This window comes from Cajanus cajan, chromosome 11 (assembly GCF_000230855.2).
Source record: "Cajanus cajan strain Asha chromosome 11, NIPB_CcT2T_4, whole genome shotgun sequence".
NCBI classification, from domain to species: Eukaryota; Viridiplantae; Streptophyta; class Magnoliopsida; order Fabales; family Fabaceae; genus Cajanus; species Cajanus cajan.
Genome location: NC_138527.1, coordinates 28,460,871 through 28,469,476, shown reverse-complemented (window position 1 = coordinate 28,469,476; position 8,606 = coordinate 28,460,871). Strand labels below are relative to the sequence as shown.

The following is an 8,606-nucleotide window of genomic DNA, read 5'->3' as shown; positions in this document are numbered from 1 at the left end:
GAAAATATTAAAAAACACTTACTACTGTTACAAGTTTTTAATGTTAAAATCTTATTTGCTTTATAAATATAACTCTTTTCAAAAACTTAAAAGAAGGATGACATATTTGATTAGAGAAATCAAAGAGTGAAAACAGAAAAACATTTTCAAGATTTGAAAATCATTATTTAGTTAAGATCAAATATTTTTTAAAATAATCAAAGAGTAATGAAAATTCAAGAAAGATATTATCTTGATAGAAGTTCAAGAAAATAAAGATTGTTGAACAATTCTTTGTAAATAAGATAAGTTGTAAATGAAATATTTAACCAAATATCAGATCCAAGAAGTGATTCCTATGCAAGTGAGAGATTAGGGTTAGATGTATTTTCAAAACACTTGTGCTTTTCAATAAATTTTTTATGTGAATTCAAGTTTTCATATTCTCACATCCATATAATTGCTCAAACTTATTCCTCAAGCTTGAATATCTAAGGATTAAACCTTGAAACATGATCCCTCAATGATTCAGATTAAATTTTTGCATTAAGTGTAAGGATGTAAATGACTAACAAATCCAAGTCTATTCACAACACAAGTCATTTTTAGGTGAAATGATCCAAATGAAGTTTAGAAAATGTTTTCGAACAAGATTCAAAACTATAAATAAAAAAAGACTGAGTAATTAAATTGGCTTAAACATTAAGATTAGAATGACAACACAAATATGATAAACTAAATGAACATGCACACACACACACACACATATATATATATATATATGATTCAGTCACTCATGATGAGGGCTCTACATGATACAAAGATGAAGAATACAAGAAGAAAGAAAAAGAAAATGGAGAAGCAAAAACCCTTGTTCATAAAGGATATCAACCTTCAAAACTTCTTTCTTTCCCGTGGATTTTTTTTTTTTCTCTCTATCTCACGTTTTTTGTCCTCCCTTTGTTTTCTATTTATATGATCTTTAAAAGCAAGGAAAAACTGAAAATTTTAACTCCACAACTACAACCACGGATCACTGTCGCAACGACGAGGAGTCCTTCAAAGTGAAGAAAGCTTTTACAACTTTGGCATTGACTGAGCATTGCAACTTTGAGATCCTTTGTTCTTGGCTTTTTCTAGATTTTTAAACTATGGTTGCAAACCAGGGTTATAGCAATGATTTTTTAATTTATTCATTCTTTTTCCATTCTTCATAGCTATAACCATGAGTTGGTGTTTTGGCCATACATATCTGACTTTATTACTTTTCCTACACAAAGAGATAAAATATTAATTAGAAATTCACCATACTATTTAACATTTTTCTTTGAATTTCTACTAAAATTGAAAAAAATTATAATTAAATATATATAATAATTTTATAAAAAATACTAAATATATGATAGAATCACATACTCCATTCACTTATCATTATTAGAAGAGTCTGATTGATAAGATTGTGGAATTAAAAGTTTCAAACAATCTCTTCCTAAGAGATATTTTATTATCTCTACAATTTTTTCCCTTTCAATTTGTACTCCTAGGTTTTATGGGTTTTGAGAGTTTATCAACGCAACATTTTTTTTCTCTCTTGGTTTTCATCTACTTTTGACATATTGTTATTTTGCTAAAAAAAATAAAAAATTATGAACATCATTTTTTTTATCTCGATGTGTTTTTTAAGATAATAAAAAAATAAATATAACATTATCTTTTATAAGAGGGACATTGCATTCACAAGAACTTTATAAAAGTTACAAAGTTAAAATTTAAGGTTATTTCTAATTTTTGTATGTCATTTCTATTAGCATGTGATGCATGATATTACAAATATGTTATATACATTATGCCTTAATAACTACACATTCAAATAATTATAATAATTCAAATATTATTATAAGACTTAATATTTTTCCTCACTGATATGAGCCACATTGTCTAAAAAAATTATTAAATTGAAAATTTTTATTACCACACTTATAAAAAATTATCTTATTTTCAAACTTATATGTAACACCTTAATTACCAATTCAAATTTCATATAGATGGTTGGAAGTTTTAGATTTTATTGCAAAAATTTTCTTTTTTTATATTTTATTTTAATAATATATTTATAACATTATCATAATTAATAGTCATGACTCTTAATTTAAAATTAATAATTTTATCATGTCTTTTAATTACAAATTAATCACGGTTATGTAACTATTGATTCAAATTCAAATGGTAACATTATCAACTATCTCAATTAAAAATTAATTTTAACTTATAAATTCTGAATAAATATAATTTAATGTTTTACTAATTACAAATGCAATAACTAATAACATTATTTTTATAAAATTTTAAATTATCAGTTATTTAATAAAAAATTAATATAAGCTTAATTTCTTTATCATTATATTTAATGTATGATCCCCGGTATATATATTTAATGCTAATTTCACTTTTAAAATATACCTAAATTTGAAAAACTTATAAAAATTTACCAATATACTTTAATTTCAAATAACTCTTCAGTTATATAATTTGATATTATAACAACTCATCATTATTACAAGTATTAAAAATGATCTATTTTTAATTGTAAATTATTATTTTATTTTTGAGACATATAATACCTTGGTGTATCCTTCTTTTGAAATAGAAACACAAGGTTAGGAGGAGTTTGGAAAAAAGTTGAAAAGTTTTATAGTTACCTCTTGGCAGGGTGGCGAAGTTTTTGTCTTTTATTTGATAAAGCAAGCACATATCGACTACCACTTTCTTCTTGATCACTTTCCTCTCTTTCATGTACTCCCATCCATTCTACATCTTTTGCTCCATAACCATCAAATAAAATCTCAGCACTGTTCCTTCCATTCCTAATATGTAATCCTTTTTCAACATACCATAATTGGAGAACATCAGCCAGAACTGTGTGTTTTATGTTTCTACAACAGGCGATAACATATTTTCGGGGCAGTAGCACGCCATTGACCTTCAGGCGCCAGTTCTCATTGTCATAATCTGACTGAAAAACACCAGCAGCACATAGAGTTAATGCTGGGAACTTGTTACGAAACCAGAAACGCAGGGATGGACCCATGCTACCGCAATTCAACCAACTTGGCATACTTGATCCTGGAAATTTGAAATGTGTGCCCTCTTTCTCGTGTAGTCTCTGTCAATAACATTTAATTATAATATGTAAGTTAAACGTCCACGTGAAGTATGATAAAATATTCAAAAACATAGATAAGATACCTCATTCAGTAACATTTCCTTCGACTCACTAGTTAAAGATGTGCAATCCATAGCTTGAAGTTTTTTAATGTTTGGTGGAAGGCCTCTGATTTCTCTAAGTTTCTTGCAGCCACGTAAATCAAGACTTTTCAAGGAGAGACAGACACCGATGCATGATGGAAGGATTGTGGTATTGCTGTTAGCAAGGCATAAATGTGTTACATTGCGCAACCAAGGAAGAACTGCGCAAAGAAATTTATCCGTCAAAGTATAAATTCTAAACACTACACTTGAAGACATTGGAACTTGACCTTGACCTTCCCCATTCTGAACTCGAGCAAGCCGCTCACAATAGTTAGCATTCAACGTGAGGAGCTTTGGCAGCATAAAAATACTACTTGGTAGTTCAAGTAGCCATTTGCATTTAGTGAGACACAAGATGTTGAGTCCAACTAGATTTCCAATTGAAGAACGCAAGCCACTTATGCCACTGCCACTCAAATGGAGTGAATATACGTTTTCCATCTTCCCTAAAATTTCTGGAAAACTCTTGAGACTTTTGCAATTCTGAAGGGACATGGTTTTAAGAGAAGTTAAGTTGATGCCACGGGGAAGAATCCTAAGATTAGTGCAATCATGAAGATCCAAATATTTAAGTTTATCCAGAAATCCAACGGAATCATGAACTTCAACTAAATTTTCGCAATTAACAAGAAGCAGTTTCTTCAGATTCGGTGCTCCAGACATGTCAGGTAATTTTTTTAGTAATTCGCATCTACTTAACTTCATTTCCATCAAAGACTTGAAGTTCTGCAAAATGAAAAAATCAGCATAGTAACTAATTTATGAATTTTCAAATAGAATTATAACTTAATAATATCCAAGACCAAATAAACATCAAGAATCCAAGATAGATAGCTACTAATAATACCATGTTCACTTGATCCCTGAATGTAAAGGAACTCAAAGGCAGGTCCAATATGACAAGTTTCTTTGGATCAAAATTAGTAGGAAAAGATGATTCAGGATATGCACTCCATTTTAGCACTCTTAAACTTTTTGGGAGAGCACTAGGTCCTCTAGAAAAGTGAGCATTTTCTACCACCAATATTTTAAGGTTTTCCATCTTCTCCAATGCGGTTCCATCCCATTGCACTTCTTTAACTTTAGGCAAGTGTAACATGATGATCTCAGTTTTATCGGATCCCTTTAAGCCATAATAGTCAAACTAGGATGAAGTTTTCAAATAATAAAAGCTTATTATTTAATAACTAAAAAATTTCATAAATATAAAATTTAATTGTAGAGGGTTAACATCTAGGTCTTCCAATATGCATTTGTCAAAAATGAAAAAAAGAAAGAATCAAAGAAACAAATAAGCGAAATGCACATACCTTGTTCTGTTTGAAAACACGAAGAATATCTTTAGAGAACCATAATCTACTCCGTTCACCTGATTTTGAAGGTGATTCAAGTCGTACAATTTCTCTACCCATATCCTCAATCAAATCATGCATTCTCACACAATGTCCATCAATTATTATTAGACATTTATCAACCAACACTTGGATAGCATAGTCTGGGGCAAAGCCACGACCACTGTGAAGAATATTTATGACATCATTCAAATAGTATCCTTTAAAGAAGCAAGCAATGTCAAAATATTTTCTTTTCAAATTCCTTTAAGCCATCATAGCCTACTCTTAGGATTCGCTGAATATCTTCATGAGGAATTCTTTCATAAGTATCTAATGCTGACTTCCATTCCAACTCTGTCTTACCGTATAAATCAGAGCCTATTATTTCCAGAGATAATGGTAGGCCATTAGAATGTTGCAATACTCTCTTTGAAATGTCCAGATAACCAGGATTAACCTGCTTTCTTTTGAAAGCATTCCAACTGAACAGTTCAAGGGCCTCTTCTTGATTTAATCCTTCCATTTCATAGGTTCTTTCAACACCATGAACACGTAGCAAATGCTTATTTCTAGAGGTAATAATAATTCTGCTACCAGGACCAAACCATTCTAGTCCACCTGCAAGTACTTTTAATTGCACCAATTCGTCAACATCATCCAAAATTAAAAGAACTTTCTTTTTACATAGCCTACTTTTAATTATTGGAATCCCTTTCTTTACATTCCCCAACTTAATGTCTTTCTCCCCAACTATATCAGAAAGAAGTGTCTCCTGAAGGTGAACCAGCTCTTTTTTCATTGAAGTTTCTCTAATGTCAGCTATAAAAGATAGAGCTTCAAATTGATGAGCAATGAAATTGTATACTGCACAAGCAAGTGTTGTCTTTCCAATTCCACCTATTCCATAAATCCCTACCATGTAGACTCCATCATTTGACTCAAGATCAAGAAGTGACTTCACCTTTTGGATGCGAGACTCTAAGCCAACTGGATAATTAGCTACATATAAAGGGCTCCGATTGATCCTTCTAAAGGCTTCTTGAATGATATCTCGGATGAAATCATGTTCGTACCTGCCCAAGTGCAAAAAATTAAAATTCTAATATCCTACAAAAAATAATAAAATATATAGGAAAAGAATGGTTACTTATTTGCATACCCTTGTTTGAAATGCCAGCCGGATAGATTAGCTGCTGCTTGCAAAACTGACCTCCATTTTTTCACCTTATTCTTGTCACTGATTCTACTCTCATGTTTGGTGAGTGCTTCTGCATAGCTTCCTTTCTGATGACGAACGTCAGATGGTTCCACTTGATAAAAAACAGGCCAAACCAACATGCCATTGTGTTTGAAGCACTCCATAATATTCACAAGTTCTTGCAAACAAAAAGTTGATGATGCATAGTTTTGTGAAAAAATGACAATGGCAATCCTAGATCCTTGAATTGCCTTTAACAGAGCTGGTGTGATTTCTTCACCCTTCCTAAGCTCTTGATCATCCATGAAAGTGTTGACTCCCTTTTGACACAGAGCATGGAAAAGATTTCCAGTAAAACCAGTGCGGGTGTCCTCTCCCCGAAAACTCAGAAAAACATCATAAGCCCATTGATAGGCAAAGGAAGAGGATGTTGGATAAGACATGGTAGAAGAAGCAGTGATTATGGAGATGTTTGAGCAACCAACAGTTGAGTTGTGTCAGAGAAAAAATTAAGTCTTGAAATGTCTTGAGGCTATTGCCTTGTTCATACTAATATGACATGATTGCAACACATTATATAAACCTTTTTATAAATTAAAAATATAGAAATGAGAGAATTTTGTCATAAACATAAACATAAAAGGGACAGAGAAAGTGGACGGCACCAACTCGGAAGATGCGGAAATACAAAAGCTAAGGACAATAGAAAGTTAAGGTGAGAGTGAGACCTAATTATTCTTTTCAGTTATTTGTGTAATCACCTAATTTTATCTCCTTGTATATTTATTTATTTTCCTGAGTTCAAATAAATAGTAAACAGAAGAAAATATAGACGGTGGAAAGCATGATTTGTGCTTGCATTAAATTATAATTTACATGTTGACTAAAGACACTTGTCGGGGCATGCATTATATAAATGAAAAATTTGTGTCCCTAAGCAGTCAAACAATTGAAAAGTGAAAACAGGGAAATGGGAGAAAGAAAGATATAGAGAATGTGAATGGAAGTAACTTGAAAGAAAGATACAGTAAAAGCAGTGACGGATCCAAAAATTTTAAATAGTGGGGCAATAACTCATGAAGAAGTAACTCATGCTGATGATTGTTGAGATTGCTGAGTTAATTACTAAGTTAATTACTGAAATCCCTCATGAAGATCTTTATGAAGATTGGAGATGTTTTAGTTTTGATGATGTTAGCATTAGATTTGTATAGTTTTTTTTAGTTTGCTTCATTCATTTTTATATTTCATGGCCTATGTTGAAAAGAATAATGTATTGCTTGTTATTAGACCTAGGCTTGGATGTATTTGCTTACTATGATGAATTAATTTCGAAATTACATCTTGTTTTAGAAAGCATAAAACTTATATTTCAACTTAATGCTTCTCATTTCATGTGAAAACATAATGTAAGAAATTACAATGTGCTTTGACATAAAATGGAACTTGGTTCATTCAAAAGAATTCATGACTAAGTCAAGTAATAGATTACCATTTGATATAATAGATTACTGAAGCTTAGTTTTGAAGTGAAATTCAAAATCTTCTCTGTGATAATCGATTACCCATTCATGTACTTAATTATCTTGGTGAATTTTGAGTGAAAACAAGAGAAACATGTTAAAAAAGTATCGAGATAATTGATTATCAACTTTAGTAATCGATTATCTCTACTGAAAAGTGAGTTCTATGGTTCTTGGAACACGAGATAATCGATTACTAGGATCAGTAATCAATTACCTCGCCTCTTGTTTCAACAAATTTTAGGTTCATTAAAAGATGGTAATAGATTATCTGATATTGGTAATAGATTACTACTGTTACAAGTTTTTATTGTTGAAATCTTATTCGCTCTATAAATATAACTCTTTTCAAAAACATAAAAAAAAAGATGACATATTTGATTAGAGAAATTAAAGAGTGAAAATAGAAAAACATTTTCAAGATCTGAAAATCATTTTTTAGTTAAGATCAAATATTTTTTAGAATAATCAAAGAGTAAAGAAAATTCAAGAAATATATTATCTTGAAAGAAGTTCAAGAAAATCAAGATTGCTGAACAATTCTTTGTAGAAGATCAATCTGCACATCAGGTGTATCAATTGTAATCTTTAAACTCTTGTTTGAATAACTGGGTATGCTATGGTATGTTACTTTTTTGGGATAAGGGTATCTCAAGAAAGAGTGAAAGAGAAATCTTAAGGTAGGCTTTCTCAAGTGGATTCTTTAGATGGAAGAATTCTAGTGCTTGTTGTGGGATCAAAGATTAATTGATTGAGTTTCTGATTATAATATTTCTTGTACATGGTGTTTATAAAGAATATTATAGTAGAAAGACTGGATTTAGCGGGGAGCTAAGTCTAAAACTGGATGTAGGCCTTGATATTGTTGAACCAATATAGATCACTTTGCAATTTCTCTCTTTACCTTCATATCTTGTTATATTTCTTATTGAATTGATAAAAAGAATTTTAAGAAAGTAAAAGAAAACTTTTCTTGAATATTAAAGATTGTTGTGTTGTGAAATATAATATGTTATATACAATCTGGTAATAAAGTGAAGGAAAGGTAATTACTAAAAATCATTTTGGATTACAACATCTATTCCGCTAGTAATAAATCTAATATACTTTGTATCTTGTTTGGTTTATAATCTGAATGTGATTAGTAAAGTTGATTCAAGAAAGATAGTTACATATGTAAGAAAGCAAGATAGATAAATAGGAGCCTTTTAAGCGAGAATTTATTCAACTCCTCTTCTAGATTCATGTTTTACCTGGGACCAA

General features: G+C 30.6%; 1 pseudogene across 1 annotated transcript; it reads right to left on the bottom strand.

Moving 5' to 3' along the window:
- Window positions 1–661: 661 nt before the first annotated feature.
- LOC109801117 (disease resistance protein Roq1-like) lies at window positions 662–6,438 on the bottom strand (annotated as a pseudogene). Its single transcript, XR_014430488.1, has 6 exons — window positions 5,782–6,438; window positions 4,599–5,695; window positions 4,136–4,411; window positions 3,226–4,014; window positions 2,679–3,142; window positions 662–1,249 (listed from the first exon to the last, which is right to left on the bottom strand). The product of XR_014430488.1 is annotated as a disease resistance protein Roq1-like (transcript).
- Window positions 6,439–8,606: the final 2,168 nt, after the last annotated feature.